Below are 18,711 nucleotides of genomic sequence, written 5' to 3'. Positions count from 1 at the left end.
AGAAGAAACACCAACTACAAAGGCTCTGAGGTGGGAACACATCTTGACTTTTAGCAAGAGTGAGAATGCCACTGTGACTAGACTCTGACTTTTGCTAGGTGAGGTAGGGAGCTACTGAAGAACTCTGAGCAGAAAAATGACATGATCTCATCTTTTTAACAAGATCCTTCTAGTTGTTCTGATAAGAGCAGACTACCAGGGACAAAAGAGAAAGCAGGGACACCAAAAAGGGGGCCAAATATGCCTGGAAAAATCCAGGTAAAACATGATGCTGGTTTGGACCAGGAGAAAATTAGAAATAGATTCTGGATACAATTTGAAACAACAATCAATGGAACAGATGTGTGGGCTTTGTGGAAAAGGAGGAGGTTAAGATGAATTTATGAGTTGATTTTAAAAACTGTTGTTGCTTTGTTTTTGCTTGAAGAACTAGAAGAAGAGGACTGACATTAATTGAGACTAGGACGATTGCAGGAAGAACTAATTTGTTGGTAGGAGAGGGAGTGGTGGTGGCTAGGTAAGTAGTCGGGTTTGGGATATTACTTTTGAGATGCCTGTTAGACATTTAGGTAAAGATATGCAGAATGCTATGGGATAATCAAGTGTAGACTTTAGGGGAGAGATTTGGGCTGATACAAATTTGAGTCATATTTAATGCATTGAGACCAGAGGAGATGATCAAAGGAGGGAATATACAAAGAAAAGAGAAAGAAATATATAGAAATATTTACTTTATAATAAATCATATTCTCTAAGATTCTGTAGAATTCTGTATTTCTACATAGGAATATAGAAAGAAACATCCAAAGGCTGAGCCCTGGGGTACTCAAACATGTAGAGCAGTACTATACAATGGAACTTTCTGTGATGTTGAAATATTTATATATCTGTGCCATTCAATAGGTAGCCACTATCCACATGTGGCTCCTGAGCACTTGAAATATGGCTAATGCCAATGAATAACTGAAAATTCAATTTAAATAGCGATGTATAGCTAGTGGCTACAGTACTGGGTAGTACAGATCTAGAGTCTGGGGAAGTGATGAGGAATCAGCAGAGAAAACTGAAAAGAAGTGGCTAGAAATGGAGGGTCCATGGGTCGTTCACGTTTTTGCATATGTTACAAGTGAGGTACTGTCTTGACAGTGATATATTAGAAGCCAAGTGAAGAAGGTGTTTCAAGGAGGAGAGAGTGATCAGCTTTGCTCCTGAACGTTAAGTCAGGTAATTGAGAAACGACACATTGTGGACATCACTAGTAACTGGGAAGAGCAGTTTTGATGGAATTGTGGGGGCAGAAATCTGTTTGGTTTGGGTAAAAAAAAGAAATGGGAAGAAAAAGCCAGCAACAAAGTAGAGACAACTCTTTCAAGTTTTACCATGAAGTTTAAGTGAAATTAGAAGAGACAGTGATGTCCACAAGGATTATTTTAAAAAGAGGAAAAAAGCATATTTTATCATGTATAAGACAATAATTAAGAAAAAGGGAAAAGTGATAGGAGAGAAGGAATTATGAAGCAGTTGGATAGGCTGATTCTTGGACAGCAACAGGAGAGAAAGAGTATGTGAATACTGCTGCAGGTAGTGGGCAGCTGGAGTGGTAAAAGCCTGTGAAAGCTCTTTCTTTTCTGAATAGGAAGCAAGGTCTTCAGTTGAAAGTAAAGAATGAATAGGAGATGGTGAAGACATGAGGAGACTGAAGACATGCAATACTTATTTAGGAGGAGATGAAACAGAGAATGACTATGGAAATCTAGCACGAATGCCAGGCAACATTATGGGTCCCCTTGAAGCTGTGATCATTAATTGAATGCAAGCTCAGCAGCATGATTTTACAGGCATGGACTAGGCAAAGAACTGGATTTAATCAGCACTGTAGTTTAGCCAGGCAAGCCTGCTGAAGTAAGAGAAAGGCAAACGAATTAAGGATGTGTGTAATGGACAGATGATAATAACTGATGTTGGACTCTAAGCCTCTAACCTCTTTCCTGGAATCCTAACCCTTCCATTGAGCCTTGTGGGTCTCGTGGGTAGATAGCAGCAAAAGCCTCCTATCTTGGACCTCTTCTTGGAAGCTTTCTTCACTTCCTTTGCCTTTTTATTTAAAATGAAACTGGGCTCTGGACTTTCCCCTGAGGACGCTGCTTTCCCTGTAGCCCTTTCAGATGAGGACTCTTTTTTTCTTCCATGTCCTTCAGACATGGGGCCTGATACATGCCCTTCTGCTTCCTCATTGCAACTTCCATTGCATTCTCCCTCCGCCCTCTCCCCAAATCCCCTGCTTTGAGTCATGTATCATTAGGCTCTACCACCCACTATCCTTTTTTTTTTAATTTTTATTTATTTACGATAGTCACAGAGAGAGAGAGAGAGAGAGACAGAGACAGAGACAGAGAGAGAGAGACAGAGACACAGGCAGAGGGAGAAGCAGGCTCCATGCACCAGGAGCCTGACGTGGGATTCGATCCCGGGTCTCCAGGATCACACCCTGGGCCAAAGGCAGGCGCTAAACCGCTGCGCCACCCAGGGATCCCTACCACCCACTATCCTTTTTCATTGTGGTATTTAAGTCTCCCCCATCATTCCTTGATGAGTTTAGCTTTTGGCTTACTGTTACTCCAATGCTATTTCAGTTACATTCTAATTGATTTCAACATCAAATAGATAATCTATATGATATCCTGGCCTCTTAGTTTCTTGACCTTTCGTCCACAATGATAATTTTGTTGACACTGTTTTCTACCCTGTTTCAGCCACTTTTTACGATGGTCATACCTTAAACCTTTAGAATATATGAAAGTATATTTTAATAACCATATACCTGAAGGAATATCATTTATCAAAACTTTACTGGTGAGTTCAGAGTAAGACCACCCTTCTGTAGGCCCCCACTGACAGAATTGAGGGAATGGTCATATACTGGGCACAAGACCACCTCCAGCAATTCATGCTACCATTGACAAGAGATAATGAGGAGTACAAGAAAGGAAGGACTAGGTATAGTCTCTTATCTTGGGCTTATATTCCTTAGATGAGGGGGAGAGGGATGTGTGAAGGGTTGGGACAGAGGCATGCTGCTGTGTTGACTGACCCTTCTTATACTGGGCTCTCAAAGGGAAGATTAATATTATTACATCATCATTTTTAAAGTACTTCTATTGTGCTAAGCACTTAAATGCATTATCTAATTTAATTCTTTTTTTTATAGGCATAGTTTTTTTTAAAATTTTTATTTATTTATGATGGGGGGGGGGGGCAGAGACACAGGCAGAGGGAGAAGCAGGCTCCATGCACCGGGAGCCCGATGTGGGATTCGATCCCGGACCTCCAGGATCGTGCCCTGGGCCAAAGGCAGGCGCTAAACCGCTGTGCCACCCAGGGATCCCATCTAATTTAATTCTTATGCCAACATTGAGGTTAATGTTATCTCCATTCCACAGATGAGGAAAGTGAGGCTAAGAGAAGTTAAAATGGAAAAACTGATCTGGGCCAGGTTTCTTGAACATTAAAGTCCCTCTGTCCTATACAGTATCCATATCAAGACTAAAAGAGCTGGGCTGGTCAGTACCTGAGCTCCTGTCATAACCTGATTTCCCAATTTCTAGGAAAAGTATTGTCTCAAAATCTTAGTAGGCATGAAGTAGAAAAAAGGAAGAAAAGAAGGAAGGAGATAGATATATAGAACACTAAAGTTACTGTAATAATCTGAGTAGAAAACTACAAGGGTTTTTTAGCTCTGATTTTGTTTTTTAGAAAGCTTGAACACCTAATAAATTTATTAGTGAGTGATGATATTCTGACACATAAAATAGCCATATAAAAGAAAATCATAACAGATAAAGTTAATGGAGTAAAATTTAAAGTCAGACCTATAAAACCAAGGAGTAACATTAATGCTACCTATCTGAACTTCAGTCAATAAGTATACTGCCAGACTATAAGTATATTACCAAACTTTATAAGCATAATTAAGACAATGAGCTTGTTCAACAATAAAACTGACTGAGACATAATTAAAAGCATATTCACAAAACACATCATACCCAGAAATAAAATTATATATATGACATGCCATAATGCCACAAATAAAGCATAATTTTTTTTTTCCAGAACAAGTGACCTGTGAGATTAAATCAACAGGAGGGAAGTGGAAAATGCAGAAGACTAAATGTGGAAGAGCTGCAAATATCAGGGCAAGAAAAAAAATTTTAACTTAACAGAAGACTGAAATATGAGATTTGATTTGGAGAAAACATAAATACAAAGACACTGCAAAAATTCTCTGAACAGAAGAAACATGGAAATAATTTCCATTTCTTCACAGAGTATTTATTAGGCATTTCTAACACTGCTATAGTTTCTCAGGAAGGAAATGATAGGATTTGGGTGGCAGGGTGATAAATCAGGGATGAAGCAGAGATGAGTCAGAAAGCTACTGCAATTTACTCATCCTCATCTTCCCCACATGTAGCCAGGGCACAGCATAAAAGAGGATTCAACAATATTTTCTTAATGTATGAACTGTCTGATGCTATGGAGTGCCCCCAAATTCAACTGGGGCAGGGGAACAGGGCAAAAACCCAACAAACATATCTACAGGTAAAAAGGATACACAGATTCTTTTGAGCTGACAACTTTTAGTTTTTACATGTGCTCCTTTACATCTCACGTGTGTCCCTCAACAGAACCCACTGCTTCCCTGTTTCGTAGTTTTTATCCTGGATACACCTTGGGATCTTATTTCTTGGCTCCACTGATAACCCTCTAAATAATCAACCTTGACATATCTTAGGTGAGGTCTTATCACAAGTAAGATCACTAATTCATTTTTGCACTGACCCAATGATTCTCTGAGCTTGCTCACTGGAAGACCTCATGAAGTGCTGTCACCCTAAAAGTTTCAGGTAAAAGGCTGGAGTCCTGTAGGCTCAAGAGTAGTACCTAAATAAATACCCTTGAGGCACAAGTCTGAATCACCACCTCTAGTGGGGTTCTGTGGCTACAATTTCAGCAGAAAAATTTTCATTCAATATCATGATAGGAAAAATATATATATCATGATAGAAGTGTTGGGGTGAGGATAGGGGAGCTGGGGAAGAGGATACGGAGATCAGATGGGAGAGCAAAGCTGACAGCAAGGTTCAACTGCAAGAAGCCAAAGAGAGATCTAGTAGGAGTCCAAACCAAAAGTCCAAAAGCAGGTATGGAGGTTGAGCAGAGAGTCAGAAATTTGATAGCAGGAGGGTTGAGGATAAACAGAGAGCTATCTGCTGTAATAGAACAAATGAGGTTATTCATGACTTGCTTTCTATCTGCTGGTCATACAGGTTACCTGTATGTCAGACTGAGCTGACAAGCCCAAGTCTAAGGTCAGGGAAGACACCAAGCCTGCCTCATCAACTTGTCATTTGGCCTCAGGTAACCTGAAGGGTATGAGGAGACCTCTGAACATTTCCAAAGTTCTTTATTCAGCTGACATTCTACATGTGGGGCTGAGAAATCCCTGTATTCTGCAGATGAAGCCCAGCAAGGGTTTGCTATTAATTACTTATCGTACAGACAACCCAATAGTCCAGTACATACACATCAGAATACCTTATTGGGGCACTTTACAGGTACCTTGGTAGGTGTTTAGAAGTCCATACAGGTGGAATGGCTATCTTCATAAATGTAGGCCATCTGGAAAAGAAACTCATTTGGTAAGGCCTGGTCCAAATGATCACCTCTCGCCTACTATCATGGCCTTCCACTTGGTCTCTGCTTCCACTCTTGCCTTTCCATACTCCAATCATTCTCCAAACAGCACAAGAATCACAAAAATCAGGGTGAATTGCTCTCCTGTTTAAAAATGCTCCACTTTGAATAAAATCTAAACTCCTCTACCATAGCCTAATATAGCTCCAGAATCTGCCTACCATTTCCACTGACCTCACCTTGTACTGCTTTCTCCCTGCTTTTTTTCAGTTCCTCGCCTTTGACCAAGCTCATCTCATTACTCTCTACTCCACTATTCAGTTTACTGTCTATATAGCACCTATCAACTGTTTTATCATTTACACATTATTATCTTTGCCATAGAATGTACACTCCACAAAAGCAAGGACCCTGTTGCCTTGTTTACCACTGTCTCTCAACAGCAGAGTAGTGCCTGGCATAGAGGAAGCACTTAATGAAGAAGAGAAGGAAGAAGGGGGGGAGGCAATTTGTTAATATGCTAGCTACCATTTCTGTTTCCTTGGCCAAGACTTGGACTAGGAAAAAAGTCACCTTTTATAACCAGTTTAAGGAGGGATTGATTTAATTCATGCTATCTAGAATGAAGTAGCCCTCTTGGATGTTTTTGACACCTGCTCAGCTTAATCTTACAGTTTATCTCAAGAAAAGGTTTAGCATATATGCTTTGAACATAAGACTAGCACTCCTGGCCTCTATCACAAATGCCTAGTACTGAGAGGCAAAGTATAAAAGACAATCCACTAGAACTGCATGACCCAGTACTCCCTCCCAACATACACACTCAGAAAGACAGCCAACAAGAGGCTCAATTATGCTTTTACTTACTGGGCAAGTTCTTTTACAAAAGTTGAAACATTGAGTAGATCTCTGGCTCACCAGCAAGGAGGGCTCTGGGTCACCATGATCTTCAAACTTAGCTATCCTACATCCAAATCCCCAGAAAACGTCTTCCTGCATAGTTAATTACCTAAGCATCTCAGAACATTTTGTCAACCAGGCATTGGAAAAGTGACACATTCATACTGATAACTAGAGACCATTAAGCATTTCTGCTGGTAGCCCTGTCACTCAGTATACCTACTCTGGTGGTGCTTCTCTTTAGGAATGGCCTTGCTACTACTCCCCTGTGCTATGCATGAATGGGTCAAGACAAACCAAACCCTACTACATGGGACTAGGACTTTGAATATCAGTAGTTAACAAGCTAGGTGATATGAATGGAAATTCATGCTTTGATCATGATTTTAGCCAGGTAATGAGCTTTGGCCTAAGGTATCTATATCTTGACAGACATTACAGTACAGGTATTATGGAAATGTTTGGTTATATTCCTCAAGTTAGTCATTTACTGCATCTTATCTCCTAGGGTTCCCATGCCTATTGGGTAGGAATCATCTGCAAAGATTACTGGCTTAACAAAGCTGCTTAGGGTTACAGAATGGGCATTTGTTCATGTTGTAGACTGGCCTAATCTTCCTTTCCTATTACACTACTACCATCCTTCTCTTAGAAGAGTATATATATTATGCTTCTCTCCTTCCTCCCCGCCAAGAGCTCAGGGCACCAATTAATTCCTTTTCAAACAAGTCTTCTCTCTTACATACTGAACAACAGATGTCCCTACTTCTTAGAGATCTGCCTTATCTACAGGCTCAGTGGGGCAATTCTATGCATTACACACTTTCCATTCCTGGTTAAATTTAATTGGGACACTGACTTAAGGCAGGCAAATTACATTTTCTCTCCTGGGGACTTAGAACTGAAGCACTGGAAACACTGTCATGAGCTAAGAGCTCTAGGTCTTAAAGGTCCTACAGATTTGATGACTAAGGCCACTGTTTTTGGGCATCCAATCTAAGCAACGTAACAGAAGCTGGTGCTAAGTAGAGCAGGACCTAATACAGAGAAAGATAAGCATGTTTCGTTTCTATGATGGCTGGCTGTACTTAATAAAATTGGAGTGAATGGATACACGTCCTGTGTATTTTTATTATAAACAACCTTTTACTTGTTTATCTTTAACTGAATATTTATTCCTTAAAACCAATCAATTTCTGACATGCAAACATATATCTTCATCGATTCTATTCATACATCTGTATCCTCCATTTTTCTTTCAACTCTTGTGTTCATAACACTCTACTTCCTTAACTTGATCTGTCTCATTAAATCTGTAGCCAAAAAACCCTCCATCATATGTAAATGAATAATTACCATGGTTTTTAGCTGCCCAGAATCTTGTGAACATTCTAATCTTTGATTATAATGAAGGAAGACAGCTGAGCAATATACATACATGCCCACCTTCCCAGACCAAAGCAGGGTAGCCTGGGTGGCTCAGCGGTTTAGCACCGCCTTCAGCCTAGGGCGTGATCCCAGGTACTGGGATCCCGTCCCAAGTTGGGCTCCCTGCATGGAGCCTGCTTCTCCCGCTGCCTGTGTCTCTGCCTCTCTCTGTGTTTCACATGAATAAATAAATAAAAATCCTTTAAAAAAATTAAAATAAAATGAAAGACCAAAGCAACAACATAGATTGAAAGGGGGAAATTATTACCCTCTTGAAAGTGAGCAACAGTGCTGTGCTCTTCAATTAAAGGGCCTCATCATATGATATATCCTGTCCCTATATTGTGATGATGGTACACGTCTTTTCCAGGCTGGCCATTCTGGATCCAGGCTCAATCTGACATCAATCAACACAATTTCAGTGATCAAGCCTACAACGCAGATCAGTGCTTCCCAACCTTTTTTGAGTAGTGACCTTCAAAAAGTAATATTGCAAAACTTCCTAGGAATATTTAAAATCATTTAAAAAGTTTATATGACACATGATAAAGCATATATAAGTAAAAATATTCTTAGATTGACATTATTAAAGATGTTATAAAGTTCACATAGCAAAGTTTTAAATTATACTGATAACATCTAAAAATAAATTTTGACTTCTACTTACCAGTGAACTGTTTTATCATGTAAAGAAAACAATATGTTGTCCAATGACATTATCAAGAAATTACAAGATGGATTTCCAACCAAATGTATTAAATTAAAAGATGGAGACTTAGCACCAAATGTATACTGAAATACAGGCTCAAATTTAATTTGTACTATAGCATCCGAAATAAACAAAGTGATTTTTAAAACTTGATACTTGGGATTCTTCCATAAGTTGGAGGTTTAGTTTTTAAATGTCAAGGTAGGAGAAATGGTTTCACGCTACTCTTTGAGAGAAGTTATCAGCAAACAATAAATTGTAATCTTTATTACCAATAAATGAAAAGCTGAATTGGATAGAATGAGCTATTTTTTTTCATATTTTCAAGTGTTTAAATTTTTCCTTTTTAAAATTTTAAATACCTAAACAGAGGGCAATCAATCATAATAAATATCCAGCTGTCAGCAACACTATCATATAGTAAGTTGAAAAATTTTAAAGCAAACCTCTTATTTAATACAACATGGAGTCTTTAACTGACAATCCATCTTAAATTGATTGGGCCCCTTCTATATTTCATGAGATTCAATAGCATATCTTTTTTTTTTTAAGATTTAATTTATTTACTCATGAGAGAGAGAGACAGACAGGCAGAGGGAGAAGCAGGCTCCATTCCATGCAGGGATCCTGATGTGGGACTTGACCCCAGGTCTCCAGGATCACACCCTGGATGAAGGCAAAGCCAAACTGCTGAGCCACCCAGGCTGCCCTCAATAGCATATCTTAACCTTGTATTTATATTTAGTGAACCAATCTGAAATTATTTTCTTTAGAGTAACCTTAAGTATAGGAAACAGCAAACACTAATTATATGCATGTATGAATACATGTATAACTATTTTTTTAAAGATTCCATTTATTTATTAATGAGAGACACACAGAGAGCAGAGGGAGAGGCAGAGACATAGGCAGAGAGAGAGAGAGAGAGAGAAGCAGGCTCCATGCAGGGAGCCCAACGTGGGACTCGATCCGGGGTCTCTAGGATCACGCCCTGGGCCGAAGGCAGGTGCCAAACTGCTAAGCCACCCAGGGATCCCTAAATACATGTATAACTTTAAACATAAGGTATGCCTGGCTAATGTTTCTATATTTATAATAATTTTTAAAAACCTTTTATTTTGAAATAGCTATAATTTCCAGAAGAACTGCAAAGACAGAATAGAGAATTTCCTTATACCCTTTACCCAGCTTCCTTTAATCATGTAGTTTGTTTAGTATTAGGGACATCTTGATTTTTTTTTAAATTTTGATCAGATGAATGCAGCTTATGCATTCCATAAGGGACATCTTGAAAGAATTTTTCAGAATTATCATTTTTCATGCTTCTCACTAATTCATAATGTTTTGACATGTGTTTCACACATGTTTCACTTTTAAGCAACAGCCAATTATGAGTACAAATTAAGCTTGTGACTAAGAACAATTAAAAACAGTATCACAGTCTTCCTCAAAATCTTAAAAAAAAAAAAAAAAAAAGAAAGAGGAAGAAATGCTTCCAAATTCATTTTACAGGGCTAGCATTATCTGGACACCAAAACTAGCCAAAGACACTACAAGAAAAGAAAATTATAGGCCAAAATCCCTGATAAACATAGATGCAAAAATCCTCAGCAAAATGTAAGCAAATTAAATTCAACAAAACAACAAAAGGATCATATACCATGATCAAGTGCATCTTTTACAAGGATGCAAGGATGGTTCAACATCCACAAATCAATTAATGTAATATGCCATATTAACAAAATAAAGGATAAAAATCTTATAATCATCTCGATACAGGAATAGCATTGGCAAAATACAACATCCACTCTTAATAAAAACTCTCAACAAAGTGGGTATAGAGAGAATGTGCCTCAACAAAAGAAAGCTCATGTGTGACAAGCCCACAGGTAACATCATACTCAACAAGAACAGGAACAATACAAGGGTGCCCACTCTCACCACTTTTATTCAGTGTAGTTATTGGAAGTCTTAGGGCAAATAGGCAGGACAAAGAAATTTTATAAAAGGCATCCAAATCAGAAAGGAAGAAGTAAAACTGTCTCTATTTGCAGATGACATATCACTTATATAGAACACTCTAAAAACTCCACTGAAAAACTGTTAGAATAAATGAACTTAGTAAAGTTGCAGGATACAAAACTCACTTGTGTCTCTATACACTAATAATAAGCTATCAGAAAAAAAATTAAGAAAACAATCCCATTTATAACTGCATCAAAAAAAATAAAATACCTGAGAATTAATATAAAACCAAGGAGGTGAAAGACCTGTACACTGTAAACTCTAAGACACTGATGAAAGAAATAGAAGACACAAATAAATGTAAAGATATTCTATGCTCATATATTGGAAGACCTAATATTGTCAAAATGTCTGTAACTACCCAAAGCAATCTACAGGTGCAGTTCAATCCCTATCAAAATTCCAATGACATTTTTCATAGAAAAAGAAAAACAATTCCAAAATTTGTATGGAATCACAAAAGACTGTGACAAGCCAAAGCAATCTTGAGCAACAAGAACAAATCAGGAGGCATTACTCCCTGATTTCAAACTATATTGCAAGATAAAGTTATCAAAACTGCCATATTGGAATAAAAACAGACACATAAATTAATGGAGCAGAATAGAGCTCAGAAATAAACCCATATATAGTCAATTAATTAAGACAAAGGAGTCAAGAATAAACTGGGGGAAAGGGCAGTCTCTTCAATACATGGTGTTGGGAAAACTGAATAACTACATGCATAAGAATGAAATTGGATCAATCTCTTATACCACACACAAAAATCAATTCAAAATGGACTGAAGACTGAACGTAAAACCTGAAACCATAAAACTCCTAGAAGAAAACACAGGCAACAAGCTCTTTGACACCGGTTTTGGTGAGGATTTTTTAGATTTGACACCAAAAACAAAGGCAATAAAAGCAAAAATAAACAAGTGGGACTACATCAAACTAAAAACTTCTATTGAGGAGAGAGAGGCTTGGACCGGCTCACAGAGCTGCAGCCGCCTTTCACGCCCTCCTCACCTACACCATGCTCAAGCTCTTGCTTGGATTTACTTTTGGTAACATGGTTGGAATGTATCTGGCTCAGAACTATGACATACCAAAAAACTAGAAGAAGTTTAAAAGGACTTGGATGCCAAGAAGAAACCCCCGAGTTCATGAGGCAGACTCCAGCACTGTCTTCTGGATACACTGATTCTGCTGTTCTTAAGGACCTCCTTACCATCTGAACCAAAAGCTTTTGTTTTAAATTCCAGCCTCAACCATTTTCCTCTCAGCTAGATCCTATGTTGCCTGAGAGCACAGATGGGGCCATAAGTTAAGAACCACTCTTTCCAACTTCCTCACCTCATCCCTTCCTCCTTCCAGCCACTTGAGATGGCCTGACTAGAATTATGGTGATAGATTAGTAAATGTGATCTTTAATTAGTAGTCTCGCTTTTATTCTTCAGAATTTCTATTTTTTTAAGGAAATATTGATGAGTTTTGTACAGCCGATCAGACATAAATAATGCTAATTTTACAGTTTAGCAATTATAATGGCTGTTTAAACAACAACAACCTGCTACTAAACAGCAAAGTAAACCATCAACAAAATGAAAGGGCAACCTAGTGAGCAGGAGAAAATATTTGCAAATTATATATCTGATAATGGGCTAATGTCCAAAATATATAAAGGATTCATAAAACTCAATAGCAAAAAATTCCAAACAATCCAATTAAAAAATGAGAAGACTGAATGGACTTTTTTCCAAAGACAACACAGAGATGGCCAATAGGTATATGAAAAGGTGCTAAACATCACTAATCATCAAAATATAAGTCAAAATCACAATGAGTTATCACTTCACACCTGTTAGAGTGGTTATTATAAAAAGACAAATAAGCATTGACAAGGATGTGGAGAGAAGGGAACCCTTGTGCACTACTGGTGGCTTTTAAGATTTAGTTTCATCAACTTTCAAATATACAATATTATTAATTGTAGTCACCATACTGTACACTACATCCCCAGGACTTATTTTATGACTAGAAGTTTGTACCTTTTGACTGCCTTTACCCATTTTGCCCACCCTCTACCCTCCACCTCTGTCAACCACCAGACTTTTTTTCTTTTTAATATTTTATTTATTTATTCATGAGAGACAGAGACAGAGAAAAGCAGAGACACAGGCAGAGGGAGAAGCAGGCCCCATGCAGGGAACCCAATGTGGGACTCGATCCTGGGACTCCAGGATCAGGCCCTGAGTCAAAGGCAGACACTTAACCGCTGAGCCCCCCGGTGTCCCTGTCAACCACCAGTCTGTTCTCTGCATCTATGAGTTTGGATTTTTGGTTTTCGTGGGTTTTTTTTTTTTTTTTAGATCTCACATAAGTGAGATCACACAGCATTTGTCTTTCTCTAATTTATTTCATTTAGTATAATGCCCTCAAGGACCATCCATATTGTTGCACATGGCAGGATTTCCTTCTTTTTATGGTTGAATAATATTCTAGTGTGTGTGTGTGTGTGTGTGTGTGTGTGTATGTATGTGAGTACGCATTACATTTTCTCTATTCATTTATCCATTGGTGGACACTATCATATGACCTAGCAATTCCACTTCTGGGTATTTATCTGAAGGAAATGAAAACACTAACTCAAAAAGATATCTATGCCCCTATGTTCACTGCAGCATTACTTATAATAGCTAAATTGATGAAAGTAAATCTTAAAAGTTCTTATCACAAGAAAAAAAAACTATGTGGTAACAGATGTTAACTAGACTTTGTGGTGTTCATTTCACAATATATACATATATCAAGTCATTATATTATACACCTGAAACTACTATAGTGTTATATGCCAATTATCTCTCAATGAAAAAAGAAAAACAGTGTAATGGTCACAAGCCACCAAAACAGATGCTAAACTGACTACTACTGAAGACCATAATCACATTCAACTAGTATCTCCTAACCACTGTTCACATCACATCACTCAAATTTGTTGTTTTTAAATCGGAAAAGCATTTAAATAGTTAGTTTATTAATTTCCAAACAGCAGTTATTAATATAGACACATAATATTACTGTCTTCAATGATATAATTTAATTCTAAGATCATTGGCATGCTTGGGTGGCTCAGAGGTTGGGTGCCTGCCTTCAGCTCAGGTCGTGATCCCGAGATCTGGGTTGAGTCCCACATCAGGCTCCCTGCAAGGAGCCTGCTCCTCCCTCTGCCTGTGTCTCTGCCTCTCTCTCTCAGTCTGTCTCTCATGAATGAATAAATAAATCTTAAAAAAATAATAACATGTTTAATTCTAAGATCATTTTATAAGCTAACTCTAAAACTCCACACAGAAGAGAAAATGTACAAGAGTCAAGACAGCTTTGGGGTGAGGGGACAAACACAAAGAAATAACAGTATATTTCCCCTAGGCTGAGCTGTGGATAAAATAATGTTCACTGTATTGTTATACTCTTCACTTTACATGTTTTCCAAATATTATGCTATATTAACATTTAATTTGTAAGAAAGAACAAAGAAAGAAGACCTTGCCTCACCAAAAATCACATTTTAAAGCTATAGTAATTAAAAGTATATTATTGGCAAAGAACCAAAGATTAATAAAACTAAACAGATTTTTAAAACCAATCTATGCATATATGAGAATTTATTAACTGATAATTTGACGTGCTATCTGTTATAAAGATTATTCCAAATGAATGGCCAACTGAACAAGATTTCTCCCTTACACTATGCATAAAAAAATTCCAGATGAATTAGAGACCTAAATTTTGTGTAAAAATATAAAAAAATGTTAAGATTCTATGTTTAGATCTTTAGGCAAGAAAAATGTCCATTAGAAAGTTAACAATAAAAAAAAGTCAGTAAAATCAAAAGCCATAAAGGCAAAGAAAAGTAAATTTGAGATTGAAATGAAAAACTATTATAAACAAAGGGTGAGGACTTCAACAGACTAGAGGAAAATGTACCATTTTTATAATAAAGATGCGTATATAGGGCACAGAGAACTCCTAAAAATAAATAAGTATTTGTTATCCACATGTAACAGAAAAACCAAAAATAAGAGTGCTTAAACAAGACAGAAGTTAAATTTCTCGCTCATACAAAATAAGTTGAGGGTTGGTGCGGTGGCTCCACCAGACGCTCAGAGATTCAGTTTTTCTGGGTTACTTTATGACAGTCCTCATTTTCCAAGATGGCTATTAGAGCTCCAGTCACTGATTCTGTGTTCCAACATAAGATGGGTAAGGAATGAGGAAGAGAGTGCCTTCTCCGTTTAAGATTTCAGAAAGTTACACCAAACACTTCTACTTATGTATCATCAGCTAAAACTCACATGGTTATACTTAGCTCTAAGGAGGCCAAGGAATGTGGTCTTCCAGATGGGCAGCAATGGGCTTGGCCAGAGCTGGGGTTCCCATTACTAAAGATGAATGAAGAATGGATCACAGAAGATAACTAGCATTCTTTGTTGTGCAATCCAAAAAAAAAAAAAGAAAGAAAGAAAGAAAGAAAGAAATACAAATGGTCAAAAATTCGAGAAAAGACAGCTATTCAACAGGGAAATAAAAGTGAAAACAATCAGACATGAGTTTTAAAAACTTTTGAAAGGTGAAAATTTATAAATTGGTAGAAGGCATGAGGATTTTTTTTTGCCTATGTCAATCTTTTTTTACAAAAAGAAGGTATTCAATATTACTAGTATAACTAAAAAATAATGGAAATATTTCATTTATTGGAAAACTGAAATATATTACTACTTTTAATTATATGTAATATTAGCATAGACACCTTGGGGACCAATTTGGCAGTATCTATTAAAATTTTGATGATATGATCATATGATCCAGCAATTCCATCTTTCAGAATACATGCAACACAAACATCACATATTTGCATAAGTACAAGGATGTTCATTGCAGTAATGTTTAAAAGAGGGAAAAATCAGAAGCAACCCAAGTGTTTATTATTATGGGGCATTAATTTTCTTCACAGCACTATTACCACTATCTGAAAGTACATTATTTACTACTTGTTTGTCATCTAGAAAATTAGCTCATCTAGGAAAAGGGCCAAGGCAAGGAGATATAGTTATATGATCCTTGTTTAAAAATTCATTAGAATTTACTGTCATGGGTACTGTGTCATGTACCCTCATGTACTGTCTTTTAAAATAGCAAATCAAAACAAGCATCATTCCTGCTTAATAACCAGTGAGAAGGCCTGCAGGTTTGCAGATAGGCTGAGAACAATGAGCCAAATGAAGCCTCTGAAGTTGCTATCCAGGGAGACTGTCACTGGATATGATGTTTGCCCTTTTCTTCAGAGTCTGGAGCATCTCACAGTAGAATCAACACACTCTTTCCATTATATGTAACTCTTTTTTTTTTTTTAAGATTTATTCATGAGAGACAGACACACACACACACACACACACACACACACACAGAGGCAGAGGGACAAACAGGCTCCTGATGCAGGGAGCCTGACGCGGGACTTGATCCTGGATCTCCAGGATCATGCCCTGGGCTGAAGGCAGCGCTAAACCACTGAGCCACCCGGGCTGCCCATTATATGTAACTCTTAACTGCCTTTAATATATAGATCCCATACTGCCACCAGCACCAAATGAGCTTCCTCTGCTTATTGAGCAGGGCCTACCATGGAGAAGAGGTTTCAACCAAACTGCCAGAATACCAAGACATACCATGCTGAAAGACAAAATGCTGACACCTGAGCCACAGTGCTTGAGTGAAGGCTTGACACTAATAGGAGCATTGCTAGGAGTGCTGATGAACACAAAAGTATTACAGGGCTCCACCCCCAAGACTAAAATAGAGACTATGCCTGTGATCCACAAAATGGAAAGGATAAGTGCGCCCTTGCTATGATTTCTAAATCCTTAATGACATCTCCATTCACAGCTGCTAATCTCTGCTTTTTATTTCTAACCTCATAGTCAAGTAGTTTTCAAACTGCTTTTTTAACTGAAGGGACTCTTCAAATATAAGCTTAAAGATAAATAAATATGGGGGAGAGAGACAGCTTTAGCACTCAGTCTCAGGGGGTGGGGTGGGAGGAACAACCAGACTACTGAGAGCTCTGAAAAGCAGAGTTTGAAAGGCAAGGAGATAGAGTGTGTTGGAGAACGTGAACTTTAGCAAAGATCCAAAGGAAGTGAGGGGGGAGCTTTGTAGATACTGGGGGAAAGCAAAGGCTCTGACAGGAACATAACCAATTTGTTGGGAGGGGGAACAAGGTGCCATTTGTGACTCGGGGAAAGTAAGCACAGGGGAAAATAGTAGAAGGTGAGGCCAGAGAGGTGGGTGGGGGTTTAGATTATGTAGGGCCTTGTAGGTAAGCATAAAGATTCTGAGCTAAGAACTGACTTTTAACAGAGTGCCCTGAGTTGCTGCATTGAAAACAGGCTATAGGAGAGCAAGGACAAAAGCAGGGGAAAAAAGAATTAGGCTATGGCAATTATCCAGGTAAGATATGATGGTGGTTTGGAGAAGGTGGAAGCTGGAGAAATAGTGGCATTGTGACCGATTCTAGATACATTCTGAAAGTAGAGCCAACTTTGTCAGGGTTTGCCAACAGACTGAATGTGGGAAGAAAGAAACAGACGACAAGGTTTCTGGCCTGGGTGACTAGAAGGCAACTGCTATTTACTGAGATGGGAAAGGCTGCAGGAAGAGTGGGTTTTGGAGGGGAAAATCAGTTCAGTTTTGAGATATCTGTTAGATATCCAAATGGAGATGTCAAGTAGGCACTCTGATATCAGAGTATGAGATCCAAAGGAGAGGTCTAACTTGGAGATAAGATCTGGTAGTCATTGCTATGTGGCTGTTGGCATATAGATGGTATTTGAAGTCATGAGACTGGGTGAGATGCAAGGAAATAGCGCTAATAAGGAAGAACAGAGGTTTGAGGAGTAAGCGGAACTCCTTCTTTCAGTGATCAGGAAGATGAAGAAGAACTATCAAGAAGATGGAGAAAGAATCCTCTAGTAAGGTGGGAGGAAATCCAGAGAAAGCAATGTTATGGAAGCTAAGAGAAGAAAGCAAATCAAAGAAAGAGGATCAACCGTGCAAAATGCTGCTGTAAGATCAAGTAACAACAACAACAACAACAAAAGACTGAGAACTAACTCACTGGATGGAGTTAGCAATGTGGAGGGCTTGGCTGAGAGGGGAGATAAAGATCTGATAGGCATGGACTCAAAAGGGACTGGTGGAAAGGAACTGGACTCAGTTAGACAACTGTAAAAAAGAATAGATTTAAAAGGGTATGTAGGGGCAAGAGTTTGGTCTTGCATGTTAAGGCACTATATCTCTAGTATTTAGTATAGTGGCTGGCATATAGCAGTAACTCAAGAAATACTTGTTGGGGAGATCCCTGGGTGGCTCAGCAGTTTAGAGCCTGCCTTTGTCCCAGGGTGTGATCCTGGAGTCTGGGGATCGAGTCCCACATCAGGCTTCCTGCATGGAGCCTGCTTCTCCCTCTGCCTGTGTCTCTGCCTCTCTCTCTCTCTCTCTGTCTCTTGTGAATAAATAAAATCTTTAAGAAAAAAAAAAGAAATACTTGTTGGTTGAACTAAGCAAGGTCACTAGCCACTGAGTCAGGAAAAGTCTTAATTCTAGACATTTAAAACTGATAAAGTGAAATGTGATGATTCTTAGTCCAATAAAAAGAACTGCCTTTATTCCTACTATGCCTGAAAACTCTTTAGCTTTAAAAACTTTTAAAAATTTTAAATTAAGTTAAAACCATGCCTTACATGCGGAGAACACCTAAATTTGAGAGGAATAGCAACAGAATTTGACAAATACATGCTCTACAAGAAAATATACTTTCAATTTTGGATTTGTACAATCTCTCCAACTACCTCTTGCATCAGGGCCCTGTGACTTTGTACTCAGAGGTAAAACATGGTCCCCAATCCTCTATGTCA

General features: G+C 38.2%; 1 protein-coding gene and 1 pseudogene across 3 annotated transcripts in view; one reads left to right on the top strand and one right to left on the bottom strand.

Annotated features, from left to right (window-relative positions):
• Nucleotides 1-18,711, bottom strand: part of PPP2R3A (protein phosphatase 2 regulatory subunit B''alpha) — a 186,074-nt gene that overhangs the window by 158,348 nt on the left and 9,015 nt on the right. The gene's annotated exons all lie outside the window — the stretch shown is intronic.
• On the top strand, nt 11,775-11,908 carry LOC129507058 (short transmembrane mitochondrial protein 1-like; annotated as a pseudogene).

This window comes from Nyctereutes procyonoides, unplaced genomic scaffold, assembly GCF_905146905.1.
Source record: "Nyctereutes procyonoides isolate TBG_1078 unplaced genomic scaffold, NYPRO_anot_genome, whole genome shotgun sequence".
In the NCBI taxonomy this organism is placed as follows: Eukaryota; Metazoa; Chordata; class Mammalia; order Carnivora; family Canidae; genus Nyctereutes; species Nyctereutes procyonoides.
Note: the sequence above shows the minus strand (reverse complement) of the source record. Positions and strands in the feature narration are given on the sequence as shown.